An 18,043-nucleotide genomic window follows, 5' to 3' on the forward strand; every position below is an offset into this window, starting at 1 on the left:
AATTGAAAAATAAGCTTACTATGGAAAACTCATTGTTATGTGATAGGCAATTCAATCATGTGCGTTGTTCTGCAGACATATTGAATCTTATTGTCCAAGAGGGGTTAAAGGTAGCTAGTGATACCTAGTATAAACTCAGGGAGATCATCAAGTATGTGAGAGGTTTAGAAGGTAGAATTTTCAAATTTAAGTTATGCATTGAGAAGATAAGTGGTGTTGATACTTCTGTTGGCTTGTGTCTAGATGTTCCTACAAGATGGAACTCTACTTGAATATGCTCTTAAATATAAGCATGTATTTGAAAAACTCCACATGTATAATGATAATTATAGTTTTTTCCTTCGGTTGAAGAGTGGAACAGAGCAGAAAAAATCCATGTGTTTTTGTTGCCTTTCTATCCTACGAGAAACTTGATTTCCTGCACATCTTATCGTGCTTCCAACTTTTATTTTATGCAAGTTTGAAATATTTAATGTGTACTCCTTGATACTTTAAGAGATGAAGATGAAGTTTTGATGAGCATGGCTAACATGATGCTTAAGAAGTTTGAGAAATATTCGGATGATTATAGTATTGTGTTTGTAATGATGGCAGTTCTTGATCCAAAGGTGAAGTTGGAGACATTGAATTATTGTTTTGAAACACTTGATGATTCTACTTTTGAAAAAAAGTTGCAGTTAGTTAAGAGGAAGTTGTACATGCTATTTGAAAAATACCATAGCCCACGTGCTCCTACTTCTATGCAGACTCCGACTTTTGATGCTCCTTAGAAGAATGCTAAATTACAAAACATAGGTTGTGTGTTTGATGTAAGTATTTTATACTTTTCAGAATTAATAGTTTAAATATTTAATGGCTTAATTATATATTTATTTGCTATGAACATGTTTTATATGTAAAATATTTAATAGGAACTCAATAAGCACTAGAGGCAAATTGCCACAAAAACGAAAAAGTCACAAATCCATCATTTTACTGTTCATAAATCATCATTGTTAATAAAACTATCCAATAATACACGAGTTACATTTTTTATATAAATTATAGAATAAAACTCATTCACAATTTATATAAATCATTATTGTTAATGAAATAATAAAGTAAGCAAGAGACTATATGCCTGCACGAAATATGAGAGGGTACATAGGACATGGTATCGCATTTGACAAGGACAATTGCATATTGTGGACGCATGTCAAACATTGGTACTGGACAAAGGAGAGTGACAAAGCAAGACACTTGGTAGGAAAGGGATGCATTGAGTGGTCGCTAATGTGGGGCACAATTCTAGCCTTACTTCAAGAAAATAATTCTAATTTAACGCCAACCTTATCTTTGTGTTATTTTATGGTGTTTTTAAGTTTGTATTTAATTAGAGATAAGAGAATTTATTTATAGTTGGATATGAGAGGATTTTGATAAAGAATATACCATTTTTGAAAAAAACATATGATAAACTTGTTATTTTATTTACAAAAAGTATGATTACCATAGGTAACCCTCTTATCTTTTACTTAGTAAATTGATTATCATGTTAGATTTTCATTTTTTAGAGAATAAATACTTGATAATTTTTATTATTTTATTTGAGAAACTCCCCGAAAATAATTATTAGATATTATGAATTTACTAATTTAAAAATATAGTAACATTTTCTGAACTATTTTTTGTTTTTTATTTAATAAATCAGTAAAATACCCTTATTTTCATTAAAAACCCAAATGTCTTTATTTATTCTAGAAATTACCAAAATGACTTAGATTGAGTAAATAATCACAAAATTAGTGTGATACCATACCGACAAAAAATAACCATAATTCTATTTTTGAGTAATGGACAAAATTAAGTGTTCACAATTTTTGGATCACAATTTTAATTATCCCATAAACTAACATAACCATCATCATACCTTAGTTGACTATATTGGAGTATGTGATTACCATGAAATCATGCCACTATATTATAGATTATCAATAGTTCTTGCACTAATATAATGGTTAATAGTTCAAATTTTCTAATTGCCTTAATTAAGACACCAGAGTTTTTCAATTTTTTTCCAATTTTTTTGGTATTAGGAGACTTATGAAGATTTCTACTATTAGTTACTTTGTTTTGGTGAATGTGAAGGTAATAAACTATTTGAATTTTATGTTATAAAATTCTTGTTTCCTTTTTTACTCCTAGTAGTGAAGATTTTCATTGGTTTTATGACTATAAGGATTGGGTAAACTTTGTTTTAGAAAAAAATAAGAAATTTTGTCATTTTAGCATTGACATTTTCGTTTACATAAATTAATAGAAAGTGCAAAATTGTCTACCATTATTTTTCAAAGAAAGTGCAATGATTCCAACGTTTTCCATGTTTGATTCCATCATTTTCCACACTTGTTTCTAACTACGAGAGGTAAAAAATTTGCATTATAAATTCATCTTACTTTACTTTAAAAACATTCATCATCATCAAGTTCCGAAATAAGAAGAAATGACCAGTTCCAAAGCTTTATGAGTTATTTCCTTTATATGAAGCTTTCTTTGCCAAAGTCAATGGTGGAAAGAGCCACGTGCCAGCATTATATGTATTTGAAGATTCAGGTTTAGATACTAGAAATAATAACAATCTTAAAACACTAGCTAAGACAAATGTAGCTCCCTTCATAGATCTTATTGGTAAGTTTGAAATTATAATATACTCTAAGGCACTGTTTCATATAATTAGGGTTGATTATAACTTATAAAAACTATTATTGTCACCATTACATCCATTGTAATTTCAAAGCAACATTATGGTTATTGTAATTAATATAATGATTTTTCTATGTGGATTATGTAGCTATTAAGTTGAGTTTACCACTTTCACTTTCATACTTGGATGTCTCTAAATCTCAAAGATATCTAGTAACCACAGGGGTCAATTATGCATCTGGTGCGTGTGGAATCTTGAATGACACAAATTTGTAAGAGAAGAAAGAAAATATTTTCAACACATTGTTATTCATCTTGAAAATTTATAGTTGTTTACTTTGTCATGTTTTTTTTCCTGAAGATATAATTTTTGACATTGAACAAACAAATTGAGTAATTCACCTCAACTATAATAAAAGATCTTCAGAATTTTTTTGAGAGTAAAGATAAACTAAAGCACCACTTATCCAAATCCATATATATAATCGTTATTGATTCCAATGATTATTCTCTCAATTATTTCCAAGATGAAAACATGGAGCCATAAGAATTTGCAGATTACCTCCTCGTGCAACTAACTTGTAAAACAAAGGTGATTATATATTAAATATTCATGGAGTAAACTTGATCAACTAACTTGTTGCTAACAAGTTATCTGGAACTTTAATCCTGATCAAAGAGCCCTTGTGAGAATTAACCTTTAAATTAGAGACTAACTCAAAGCATCTGGGAATATTTTCACACTCTAGAGATTGCAAGCACTCGGCTTGCATACCACTATTGTATCATCCACAAATTATAAATTAGAAGCTCTATACCATTCCTATTGACTTTGAATCCCTCAAAGATCCCTATATTCCTTGCTTTTCGAATCAATCCTGCAAAGCCTTCACCCACCATGAGGAATAGGAAAGGAGCCATCAGGTCCCCTTTCCGAATGCCTTTGGAAACTGAAAAATTGCTGAGATGATGCCCTATTTACCAAAACTAGCATTGTTATTGACGATAGACACACATGATCCACTTCCTCCATTTCTATCAGAAACAAAACCTTTGAAACATATAGTCTATAAAATCGCAATTCAAGGAGTCGTAGGCTTTTTCGAAATCCACTTTAAGAATAAGACAACAATCATTTTCCTTTCTAACCAAATGAATTATTTCATTCATCACAACTGTGACATCTAATATATTTCTTGCTTTTGTGAACGTGAACTGAGATGAAGAAATTTAGGAACCCATCACCATTTTAAGCCTCCCTGCTAGAAGTTTTGCAAAAATCTTATACAAGCAACCCAGTTTTAGTTTTTGCAACTATGACACTTGAACTAGGAAAATTCATTGGTGGAGAAACTTGTGAGCTTGGGAGGGTTAATCGACTAAAGGCATGTATGAGTTGATTCATCATCGTTCTAGCAAAAGGGAGATGGCAAATGCTTGGAAGTGGAACTTAGACTCACTTAGGAGCTATGTTGTTAAAACAACTTACTTGACTCAAAAAAATACAAGTCAATTGAATGTAAGTTGCATAATAATTGTTGGATAAATTATATTCCTTTTAAATTTTATTTTTTTGTATGGGAAATTATGAGAGGTAGATTGGCCACAAAGATGGAGTTACATAAAAGGAATTTTATTCATATGATGAAGGATTTATCTTGCATTTTGTGTGAAGATCATTATGACTCATTAGAACTTTTTCTCACTTGTAGCATGACAACAAATGTTTGGAAATTTTTTTACTCTTGGCTTAAGATTCCACTAAACTATCCAAACACTATCGGGGAATTATTGAAGCTTCACTACTTATTGTGTAAGTCTAAAAAAGGGAGAAGTCATTGGAGATTGTTATGGTTTATTGTTTGTTTTCATAATATAAAATGAAGCTATATTCAAAGAAAAAAATGTTAGATTTATCACCCAACTAATGAATTTAGTTCAAATTAGATCTGGAATTTGGTTCTCCTTTTGTGTTGGTCCAATTTGATTGATTCTGCACATTGATACATAAACCATTGGTCTTATATTATGCCTTCTTATAGACAAAAGAGTTCTTTATGTAATATTTTATATATAGGTCATCACCATTCGTTCTCCTTAATACATTTCTTTGCCTAGCTAAAAAATCACTATAATCATAGATTTCTTATAATATACATCCTAAGAACATTCAAATAAACAAAACGAATATATTTACACACTTAACCACTTATTAGCAAAATTTCCATGACGCTTCCACTCAGGTAGCTAACTTAATAAAAAATCAGTCAAGGTCAACCCACATCTCCTACCAAGTTGTTGCAAAATTTACTACAACGTTTTTCTCTTCTTTTTCCTTTTTTATAACTAAAATAAACACGTATTGGTTTTCTTTTTTTCTTAGCGAAACTAAATTACTTAAACCCTCACCTTCTTCCTACATTTTAATCTCAATATCTCTTTCATTCGCAAAACACATGATCATTCAAGCATCAACACATTTTCATATATTTACTTAGTTCGGCATATATGATTCAATTCTCATAAATATGGATTCAAAACCAAGATGCACCCTAGAAATCGCCGTTATATATGGAGAAAAAAATATGCGAAGATCAAAATCCAGTGGCAGAGAACGTGTACATTGTGGTGAGGCATGAGTATATCAATTTCTACACAACCAAAATGGGTATAACAGAAGAGGGTTTGATTGCTTGGAACGAGAAATTCTTGTTAGACATTCCCATGCATGCAAAATCAGTGACGTTTGAGGTAAATCGTAATAGTACAAGGGATCTCGTCCAATTGGGGTTGCAAGGATTGCACTTTCAGATCTTGAAGGTGGGAAAGAAAATAGTTGCCTTCAAATGTTTAGTTATGGATTTAGAGATTGGGATGGAAGGAGTAATGGGGTTATTTATGTTGGATATTCCAAGTGTGAATGAAGAAGTCCCACATTGAGCAAAAATGTATGAGTTAAAGAGCATATAAGTGGATGGACTCATAGACCTAATGTCTTAAGGAATTGGGTCAAGATGTGGTGTCAAGCCCAGTTATATGCTTCTTTCACTTAGCTCATGGAAGAATGTTGTAACACATGGATGATGATCTCCCAACAATATATTTCTCCATGAGGGATTGTCTGATTTTGGTGGAGTTACCCTACCTACATTTGATTATATTTTTGTACATAGAGATTGGACAAGAATCTATTATCCTATATCATATTCTATATCAATATTAAAATTTCATTATTTTTTATTTTTCCTTCATTGTCTGTAGATCATTCTATTCTTATTGTTTTTCTTATTCTTTGTTTCTGTATATGTACACAACTACACAGGAGAGGAAGAATGTTTGATTTATATATACAGTAGCAATGCTTTAAAAGAAGGAAACTATATATATATGGCTTTTAGGATAGCAATGTTTCTTTCAACACATGTTAGCTGGAAGTAAGTATAGTATAAGGTTGTTGAATGTTGAAAAACGCGTCAAATATAACAATGTCACAATTATTTTTGTCTAACTTATATATACAAAGTGATTGTAGAAAGACATTTGTCTGCTAACCAAAACAATAGTATTTTAAGATTATGTATGTTTTGTTGCATTTTTATTATCAAATTTCCTTCATGAAATTTATTTCAAACCTAAATAAAATTTTCCTATGTATTCTAAAGCATGATAAACGAATATATGGCCAGATTATTCATTGTCCTATATATGAATATCAATTTCGGTCCCTATTAACATTTTTTATTTCTAAATATATAAAAAATTGTGTATAGGAAATTGTTAATATTTTTTGTTAATATACTTTTATGACCAAATGATTTATTTCATATATTAGAATGTGATACTTTTAATTTTCTCATAAAAACTCACTTTATAAAGCTCCTTAACATGGTACTGGAGGATATTTTCTCTCTTATGTTATGTGTCATTCCATGCATCATGAGCTGTGACTGGTTGACAACAATATATTTAATTTTAATTATTAAATATTTTTCTGACCAATCACAATTCATGGCACATGGAGAAAAACACTATTGTGAAATAGAAAATATGGTCCCTTTAAAAAAATCCCCAAAGTAGAATAGTTAGATAAGGAAGATTATTGATAAATATGTTGTCTAGTAGGAGACAATGGCATGGGAAATTTCTCCCTTGAAGCCAAAACAACGAGTACTCCACCCAAAATAACATTTAATAATTGGTCACATGTTTGTATATATTCTTCAACCAAATTCTTCTATAAATCCTCTCACACACTTATAAATCTACAATTAATGAATAAAATATCCTTTTTGACATATTAATTTTGGTATAGTGTAGAAGGGTTATTTTTCCCAGCAACATAAAAATTAGCTTTAAGGATTTTAGTAACTCTGATTGGGGGCTTGCATTGACACAAAATGATCTGTAACTAGCTTTCCTTTCTTCATTGGTGATTCTCTTATTTCATGGAAAAGTAAGAGGTAGATGATTGTTTCAACATCCTCGGTTGAGGCTAAATACAGAGCCCTTACTCTTGCAGGGTGGGAAGCCCAATGATTATCCTACCTTCTCAATGATTTACTTGTTTTAAACACTAATCCCATTGTTTTATATTGTGATAATCACTTACAGAGGCAACTCACCATGACAAAATAAACAAAGCAATACCTCCTATCCAAGTTGAACAAATAAATGATTCATCGGATGAGGAGGTTAGTTGCACAAGAGTGGAAGACACTCTGGAGGAATCACCAGAAGAAGCAATCCACTTTGAGAAGGATCATGTCACACTACAACCACTCGAGGACATGGAAAATCAGAATGCTGTTAAGGATATGCGAATAATGGGTAAACTGTGGGCTAAGGACACAGGGGATGAGGTCGAGGAAGAAGTGGAGGAAGAGGGTGCCTTCACTGATGTTTTAACCAAGTCACAAAAGGAAAGGTAGTCAAGGGAAGGTGCATTATACCCGAAGGGGTGGCTATCTAATCTCAACTTAATGAATGTCCTCTAATGGAATTGTAGAGGTATTGGCAACCTAAATACTAGGTTGGTGCTTAAGAATATGGTTCATGCTAACAAACCTGATTTGGTTTTCATAGCTGAGGCAAAAATATTCTTGCAGGAAATTAATCACTCTTACTGGGAGGAATTAAACTTAAAAGTGTTCATAGTGAGTTGCAGGAATAATTTTATTCCTAGCATTTGGGGATTGTGTAGCAAAGACCTTGTCCTAATGTGATCTCCTCCACAGATCAACAAGTTTCTATTGTTGTCTCCATTGAGAACAAAAACATCTTCTTTTCTGCAGTGTATGCAAGCACTAATTATATAGCTAGAAGGATTCTTTAGTCTGAACTTACAAATTTAATGGAGGTTTATCTTGGCTCCTGGTGCTGTATAGGGGATTTTAATGTAATTCTCGGGTCTAATGAGTATAGGGGATCCAGAATTCCATCCAGAGTTCCCTCAGAGGAGTTTAAAACCTTTTCTGATAATGCTGGGCTTATTCACCTAATCATTAGGGGTGCTGAGTTTACTTGGTCTAATAAGAGAAGGGCCCCTACTCTAACTGAGAAGAGGTTGGACATGGCTATCTATAATGAGGAGTGGATCTCAAACTGGCACCAGGTCTCTTTTTGTACTCTCCCCAAGATCTCTTCTGATCACCACCCAATTCTGCTCTACTCTAACAATTCCGATCACAATAGAATATCATCATTCAGATTCCACAAAATGTGGTTGAAGCACCCTGACTGCATTAGGGTCATTGAGGTATTCATGGAGAGCAAGGGTGTATGGTTGCCCAATGTTCATATTGGCATCTAAGCTCAAAAGACTCAAAACTGTTCTCAAAGTTTGGAATGTGTGTGTGTTTGGCAATGTTCACCAAAAGGTGAAAGATGCTATGAATGACGTTCAAACAATCCAGAATTGCATCAATGAGCTTGGTCAGGACAATGATTATTTGGATCAAGAAGTTTTGGCTCAAAAAACCTTCTCATTGCTCTGAATATGGAAGAGGATTTTTGGAAGGAGAAAGCTAGAGTGAATTGGCACATTAGTAGTGACATGAACATAAGTTTCTTCCATAGAGTTACCAAAATCAGGTAGGTTTCCAAATCCCTGAATCTTTTAAAGGTTGGTGAGGAGGTGATCACTGATCAGCAGGAAATTATGCTCTGAATTATTTTACTGACTTATTTGGCTCTCTAAATGTAACTACTAATAACTCCCTCATTAGTGAAGTTATATCTTGCCTAGTAATTGAGGCAGAGAACAACTATCTGACTTGTGTGCCATCTACAGAGGAAATCAAGGGTGTTGTGTTCTCAATGAATGGGGATGGTGCCCCTGGCCCAGATGGATTTGGTGGTGGTTTTTACCAAACATACTTGGATATAGTTGGCAAGGATGTATGCAACTCAGTTAACCAATTCTGCAATTCAGGTTGGATCCTTCCAAACATGAACTCCAATAGTGTGGTTTTAATTCCTAAGGAGTCTAATGGTGAGAAGATTGAGGATTATAGGCCTATTGCCCTGGCAAATTTCCAGTTCAAAATACTCACCAAGGTTATTGCTAATAGGCTTGCATCCATAGCTGCTAGAATTGTTTCTCCTCAACAAAGAGGCTTTATCAAAGGCAGATCCATCCAAGATTGCATTTGCATAGCCTCTGAGGCAATCAATATGCTAGATCACAAAACCTTTGGTGGCAACATGGCAATCAAGCTTGACATAAGGAAAGCTTTTGATACACTTGACTGGAATTTCCTATTGGACACTCTAAAAACATTTGGTTTCAACATGAGATTCATCAACTGGATAAATACAATACTCCAATCTACAAAGCTCTCAATAAATATCAATGTTAAGAACATAGGATTCTTTAGCTGCAAAACAGGGGTCAGACAGGGGGATCCAATATCTCCCCTTCTTTTCTGCTTGGCTGAAGAGGTTCTTAGCAGAGGAATTACAAAACTCTTAGAGGCTGGGAAGATCAAACCTATTGTTGGCCCTAGGAATCTACTTACTCCTTCTCATGTTCTTTATGCAGATGATGTTTTAATTTTCTTTAGAGGTGTTAAAAGAGACTTGCTAGCTCTTAAACAATTAATCATTGACTATGCTCAAGTTTCTGGTCAGAGCATGAATACAAACAAATGCAAGTTCTACATAGCTAATGCCTATGCTAGGAAAATAGCAAACCTGGCTTCTTACCTAACCTTCAATGTGGGCAGCCTTCTTGTCAAATACCTGGGTGTTCCTCTTTTTAAAAAGAAGCCTATGATGAGTCATCTGCAGGGCATTGCTGATAAAATACTCAATAAGCTTGCTAAGTGGAAAGGTTCATCATTATCAATAATGGGCAGAGTTGAGCTTGTAAAATCAGTAATACATGGCATGCTGATATATAGATTTCACATATATAGTTGGCCTTCTCATATGTTAAAACACTTGGACTCCTGCATCAGAAATTTTATTTGGTTAGGGGATGTCAAGGTAAAGAAGTTGGTCACAGTTGCATGGTCAAAAATATGCTCTAATACTAAGGTAGGGGGGCTTGGTTTGAGGTCTCTTAAGAAGATAAACCAGACTGCTATGCTAAAGCTTGTCTAGGATATGCTCTCATCTGATTAAGAGTGGGCAACTTTCTTCAAGACAAGATTTGGCAATCCTAACAAATACTATAAGTCATCAATCTGGCCAGGTATTAAAGCCAATATGCAACTTGCAATATCCAACTCCATGTGGCTTATAGGGGATGGCAGGGATATCAACTTTTAGACAGACAATTGGTTGGGGAGAACTCTGGTTGATTTGCTCAACATCCCACCTGAAATACACTCTACTCTGCTGGCTTCAGTAGCTGATTTCACTACAAACTCAAGTTGGATAATTTCTCAGGAGTTAGCTACCAAGTTTCCAACAATTGCCCTCCAAATCTCGAATATTTACGTCTCTAATAACAAAGACAGAATGGTGTGGCAACAATCCAGTGATGGTAAGCTAAGCCTCAATGAGGCTTTTAACTGTATCCTCTCTACTACCCAGCAAATGAATTGGTGCAAACAAATATGGTCTTCATACATTCCTCCCTCCAAGTCCTTTACAACTTGGAGATGGATTATGGATAGACTTCCTACAGAGGAAAATCTGAAGGCTAGAGGCTGTTCAATGGCTTCTAAGTGCAATCTTTGAAAGAATAGTGAGGAAACCTTTGAACACCTATTTCTACATTGTTCTTTTGCTAAGGATATTTGGAATTGGGTAAGCTGCACATTTGGTTTCCATATCAATTCATCCTCCATCTTTGGCATCCTTAACAGTAATAAGAATGAGAGTATTTAGCTTAAAGACGTGTTCACCTCTGCTGTCATACATTCCATATACAATATTTAGCATTGCAGAAACAAGTGTAGATTTGAAGACAAAAACATTCTTCTTAGTCGAGCTATCATTAACATCAAAGTAGCAACTTCCTTATCTAGCAATTCAACAAACTCCTTTGCCAATTCTTGTATTCATGACTTCTCAATCTTGACAAGTCTTCAGGTTTCAATTAACTACAGGAAAGCTCCTAGCATTAAGGAAATTGTCTGGTACCCTCCTCCTAGTGGCAGAATAAAGATAAACTCAGATGGTGCTGCTCATGGTGCATCGGGTCTAGCCGGAGGGGGAGCCATATTCAGGAACCATAACGACTACTTTTTGGGAGGTTTCTCTGATTTTTTTGATGCTCAACATGCTCTATTTGCAGAACTAAATGCGGCATTGATGGCAATTCAATTTTCTAATCAAAAGAGGTGGAATTATATCTGGTTGGATTGTGACTCTCTATTGGTTACTCAAATGTTTAATGGCTTAATTAACATTCCTTGGAAGCTCATGAACAAATGGTGATTATGCAAAGCTTTGATGGAGTCCATGGATTGCTGGATCACACACATTCATAGGGAGGGAAATGCTTGTGCGGATAGACTTGTTAGCTATGGAATTCAATTTAGATCGTTTACTTGGTGGAATGAAATCCTTCTAGCATAGTTGAGGACTTTAATAGAAATAGATTAGGACTTCCTAACTCTAGATTTTCTAACTAACTCCTACTTGTACTCATGTTCCAATTCTAATATATGTGGGGCTCTTTTGCCCTTTGTTTAAAAAAATAAAAAAATAAAAAACTCTACCCTTTATATATTTATGTCAATCCAATGTTTCATAAAAGAACAAAATGCATTGAAATGAATTCTCACTCAATTAGAGAAAAGGTTTTAAGTGTGTGTTCACTTGATGCTTATTCTACTAAATTTCAGATTATAGATATCTTTACTAAGGCTCTTGCTCCTGTTAATTTCTACCCTCTTTCATGCAAGCTTGGCTTTCATCATATACATAGTCCAACTTGCCGTTAGTTATTCATGTTTAAAAAAACCTCAATCATCTCTAAATTAAGTATAACTTTGACAAGCAATATGAGGAATGTAAATGTATATTATACACTTTATTGAGTTATTAATCTTATCTTAAGTATTATGATTTACCTATTACAAAATTTTTAGCAATGAAGACAACCAAACAAAATTATATAATAAGATAGAAGTTAAATTTCTCCCAAACAATAGGTTAATTTATATTGAAAAGGAAATAAATGAAAATTTTACATATAGTTCAATCACCGATTAGTTTAAGACACTTTAAATGAATGTATATTTTTATTTTAATGTCTTTAATTTTTTATTATTGTTATTTATAGTTAATATGTTATTTTGAAACTTTTAAACAATTATATATATTTCTTTATTTTTTACTCTTCTTTATTTTTTACTCTTCTTAATTAAAATTATAATTAAGTATTGTTATCCCCTAATCTTTACATCAAGATCTACCGCTGTATGCAATCAATGACAAGTATTTTATATGCAATATGAACAACCAATAACTAGAGTATTAGTATTCCCCATTATAACACTTAACTGAATTATAAAAGGAAATGCAAGGGAAGAAATGTCCTAAAAAAGCTTCTGAATCCCATTACCTACCTAGAGCTAAAGTGGATGAAATGATATCTACATCAACATATACAGAAAAAAGCACATAAGCCATTATAGTTTCCCTGCACCACTCCCCCTCATCATTTGTTTTCCCTTCCAAATACCAAATCAAACAACATGCATTCCACATGAATGAAACATTAAAAAGTTAGCTAATTTAAACAAATATACAAATCAGTCATTTGAGTCTAGCATAAAACCAGGGGATAGGGATGTGTAACAAGTCCTGGTACTTAGCAAGAAAATTTAAATAATTAAAACACTCACCATATTAAACTGCAAATAGTAACAATTGTTTAATATTATCTTCCTACAACAATTTCACTCTGAATGACTAAGTCGAGCATAAAATAATTATACCAACAAAATTATATAAGGCAATAAACAAGATTTAAAACTTAGTAAGAATCCACAAACAGAAAAATCTCAAAATATTTCTAATAATAAACAAAGATGTGAAAACATAAACTTAGTAAAGAGCCCAATCATACAAAAACAACAAATCATGTTTAACTTATGGGTTGTTTTACGTGAAAACTCGGACCTTCAACTACCATAAAAAAATAATAAAAAACAAGAAGTAAATCAGAGAAAGGGTAAAACAATGTTATTGAATGTCTAAAATTCAACAAAAGTCATCCTACAAGCAACTGAAATAAAAAATATTTGGTACAAAAAAAAGATAATGAATGTCTAAAATTTATTGATATTTGCTACAAAAAAATGCTATTGAATGTGGGAAAATCAACAATCCATGCACAAAGCATTCTTGAAAATCAACAATGTTTGCTATAAAAAAAGTTGTTGAATGTAAGATCTTAAAAACAAGAATGCCTACGACAAAAATATGAAACTTTGAATGTATTACCTCTTGCAAGACAATAAGGATTTCAAGTGAGAATCATTCAACACATGTTGGCTGGAAGTAAGTATAAGGTTGTTGGATAGGATTTAGTTGAAAAACGCGTCAAATATAACAAATGACTAAAGAACGTGTTTATTTTTTTGCTATAGATTCTCATTATTCTAAAAAAAATACAGTATGGTTATTTCTAACACTTCAAATTCTTTAATTAATCTTGTAACAAAAAACAAACTATCACCATCTTTTACTTCATTTTCATTTTTTATTTATCTCAAAAGATCATCCTCATAACAAGTCAAAAATATCAAAAGTTAGTGTGTAAAAGTATGAAGGTAAAGTCTGAATACCCTGACTAAAACTCAAGAAGCCCACTTTCTCCTTTTTGGTCAAGAATAAAAAAATTATCAATTAAAAAACAAAAAAACCAGCTATGGAAATCACAGAACAAGGGACACCAGCCGTTAAAACCATGTCTATATCATAGTCTTTAAGGAGAATATAATAGCATATAATAACAGCGTAACCAAAAATCAAGATTTTAAATTGAATTACATAATACGATGGTAATATTATTTTTTATTATTTTTCTGACTACATTATTAGTATACCTAACTATAGGGATGAGGATCACATGTCCTTATTCATGTTCTATTTTGTGTCACAAATTTATTAGAAAGCTTCATTCGATTAAAAAGAAAAATAAACAAAATAAAAATCAATATTTCAATATTATTTTATAAAGTAAAGGGATCAAGTCATGAGAATAAGAAAATTGTAGAATAGGGAATCTTTGTCGGGCTATATTCAGTAAACGGATCAAGTCATAAACCGCATTTTTTTAACAATTATTTATATATTCTTATAATGGGATATCTTGACGGTAACCCTAAGGATGTTGATTAAGAACAATAAAAAGATAATTTTATCTTAAAATTTATATATTAATTTAATAAAAGTGCTGAAATTAATTTTTCATTTTTATGTATGAGAAAAATAAAATGTATGCACTGACAGTGTAAGAGTTTTTTATATTGTCACTGCATCATCTACAATTCAATCATTATTGACTGTTAAATAAAAGTAGTACAAATGAATGTTGGTTGATGCACTAACTGTATAGAAATCTTTACTCTGATAATAGATAGATATAACTATTTTTGTGTTTTTCGTAAAGAGTACATCACAGTTTATCATACTCGCAAGACATTTTGTAATATTATGATTCTTAAGTCGTTGAAACTACCATCATTGCTCCAATATATAACCTTAGCTCTAGGTAAAGCTTAGGATCCAGATAGTAGTTACTAATATGTATTGTATTGTTTATGAGTTAGATTTTGTAGTGGAAGAATTAGTCTTCCATTTCCATTTTCCTTCTAAAGTCCAACTTATAAGTGGACCCTTAAAATTTTACCACAAACTATTCTCCAAGAATTAGAAGTGATAAAATTATCCATAATTCATAATGCATCCAAATCCATCCAAATTCATCTATTATATCCAATGGATATCTATGGATATATCCATTTGGATGTATACTCAATCCATCAAAAAAAAAAACAAAAAATCAGAAAATGACGTTTTTGGCTTTTCAATTTCATTTAGTATTGAAGAAAAATAAATTCAAGCAAATTCATCAATGATTCTCACTTTCACTTTTAATATTTTATTAAATTGATATCAATTATAGGACATGTATATATAGTTTTGTTTAAGCAAAGACACAAAAACGCCCCACACACACATATATATAGAAAATAAGAAGCAAGGAGGACAATTACATGTCATTGAATCTATAGTTAGGGAGACCTAACCGATTCTTATTATAATCCTCTAATATAAAGTTAGGAATTATTTTCCACGAAGAGAATGTCCTAATGTATATGCCAAAGTTTGCAAACTTATCAGTACCAGAATTCTCCTATCTATATATGTGAATTATGCCACAAAGGAATCCTTCCTTTGCTTGAAGGCTTGAAGCATTAAAGACTATTTTCTGTCCATCTCTCTAATAAGAGTGTTGCCATCCCTTTCTATCACTAACTTCAATGCTAAGAACTAAGAACCCTTTCTATAATTGTATAAGCTTCCAATTTTGTCTTTAGTAATGCTCTCCGTTTTTTTATTGAAAAATTGATTACTTGGCCTCTGATCTATCAGATGTTGTTGAATGACCTTGCGAAGTTCTCTATAGAGATATTGTGAAAGTATTTCTTTGTTCTATTTCAGTAGCATGTTCGCGATGATAGATACCATTGAATTATTACTGTGTTTGATGGTACTTAATTATACTTTTGCGTCAACTCCTAAAACTTGTAGATAGATTGCTTGTTTAAAATGAAATTGATTCTAGAAAAAATGATATCATGTAACTATTTCTATGGTTGGAGTACCTTCAGATTGTGGTCTCTTTCTTATCATGTTTCCAACAGATAACTTGAAAAGATTTAGAAATAAAAGACTTGGAAAAGAATGTTCTCGTGTATTGAAAACATGTATTTGTAAAAGTAAAATTCACTCTTTACATCTTTAAAAGAATTAGAATTAAACATGACATAATGTATATTTTGAAGTAAGTGGGATGTAAATTTTTAGATTGGTAAAGACAATTATGTTAAAGTATCTCAGTTCAGAACTAAGAACCTGTTTCTAACTGTTACCTTGTAAGTGTATGATTTTTATTTACTATGTAATCCCTTGCTAGATTCTATTCATTAAATAGAATATTTGTTCACTCATTGGCACTAGACAAAGGCGAGCGACAAAGCATGGAACATGGCAGAGAAGGGGTGCAATGTGTGGTAACCGAAGTGGGGCATTGATGCCAGACTTACTTCAGGATGTTGACTCTAACAACAACCTTACTTCTATGTTATTTTGTTTGTTTTCAACTAGAGGTTAGAGGGTCTATTTATAGTTCGACCTGGGAGGATTTTGATAAGGACTATTCCATTTTGGAAGTAGCATATGATAAGCATGTTATTTTATTTTCAAAGAATCTAATAACAATAGGTAACCCTCTAATATTTTACTTAATAAATGGATTATTCTGTGAGACTTTTATTTTTCATAAATAAATACATGATTAATGTTTTATCTTGTAGAACTTTTTTATTTGAAAAGTATGCCGAAAATAATAATTATTTGTTATGATTTTATTAATTTAAAAATACAATGACCTTTTCAGAATTATTTTTTGTTTTCTATTTCAAAAATAACTTAAGCACCCTTATTTTCTTTAAAACATTATTGACTCAAGTGTTTTTATTTATCGTAGAAATTACCAAAGTGACCCAGATTGAGTAAATAATCATAAAATTATTGTGATACTCATAAGGACAAGAAATTTTTTTAAACCACAACTGCCATTCTATATTTTGTGTTCAAAATTTAAAACTATCCATGAACATAACCATCAACGTACCCTATTTGATTATATTGGAGGCAGGGATAATCAAGAAATTCATACCACTATATTACATGCTCTTAGTATTGCCTTGCACCTATATAATGGTCATTAGTTCAATTCTCTGGTTACCTTATTCTTTAGCGGCTAGAGTTTTTTAAAAAAAAAATCAATATTTTTGGTATTGGGATAGTTGTGAAGATTTTCAACTATATCATGAGTTAGCATTGTTTTTGTTAAAGTGATGGTAATAAACCTTTTGAATTTTATATTATGCTATTCCTCTTTCTTTTTTTTACTTCTAGTACTGAAGGTTTTCTTTTATTTTATGACTATAACGATTGGATCAATTTTTTTTTAGAAAAAAAATATAAGTAGTTCTGTCATTTTAGCTTTGACATTTTATTTTCCAAAAAATAAGAGAAAGTGTGAGAATAATAAACTTAATATAGTTGTACAATGTTGTCTATCATTCTTTTTCAAAGAAAGTGCGGTGTTTCTAACGTTTTCCATGTTTGTTTCCAACTTTTTCCACACTTGTTTCCAACTATGAGAGGTGAAAAAATTTACATTATAAATTCATTGTAATTTACTTTAAGAATATTCATCATCTTCAAATAACTAAATAACAAGAAATGACAAGTTTCAAAGCTTTCTGGATTATTTCCTTTATAGCCTATGATGCTTTCTTTGCCAAAGCCAACGTTGCAAAGAGCCATGTTCCATCATTATATGTGTTTGGGGATTCAGGTTTAGATGTTGGAAATAATAACAATCTTAAAACACTAGCTAAGGCAAATGTAGCTCCTTATGGGATAGACTTCAATAATACATCCACTGGCAGATACACCAATGGCAAAACCTTCGCAGACCTTATTAGGTAAGTATCACATTATAATTTACTCGGGGGCACTCTTTCAGTGAATTAGGGTTGATTATAACTTATAAAAATTATATTTGTCACCATGACATCCATTGCACTTTGAAAGTAATATTATGGTTTCTGAAATTATTATTAATATTTTCTATTTGGATTATGTAGCTATTAAGTTGGGT

Source organism: Lupinus angustifolius, chromosome LG09 (genome assembly GCF_001865875.1).
Source record: "Lupinus angustifolius cultivar Tanjil chromosome LG09, LupAngTanjil_v1.0, whole genome shotgun sequence".
Lineage (NCBI taxonomy): Eukaryota > Viridiplantae > Streptophyta > Magnoliopsida > Fabales > Fabaceae > Lupinus > Lupinus angustifolius.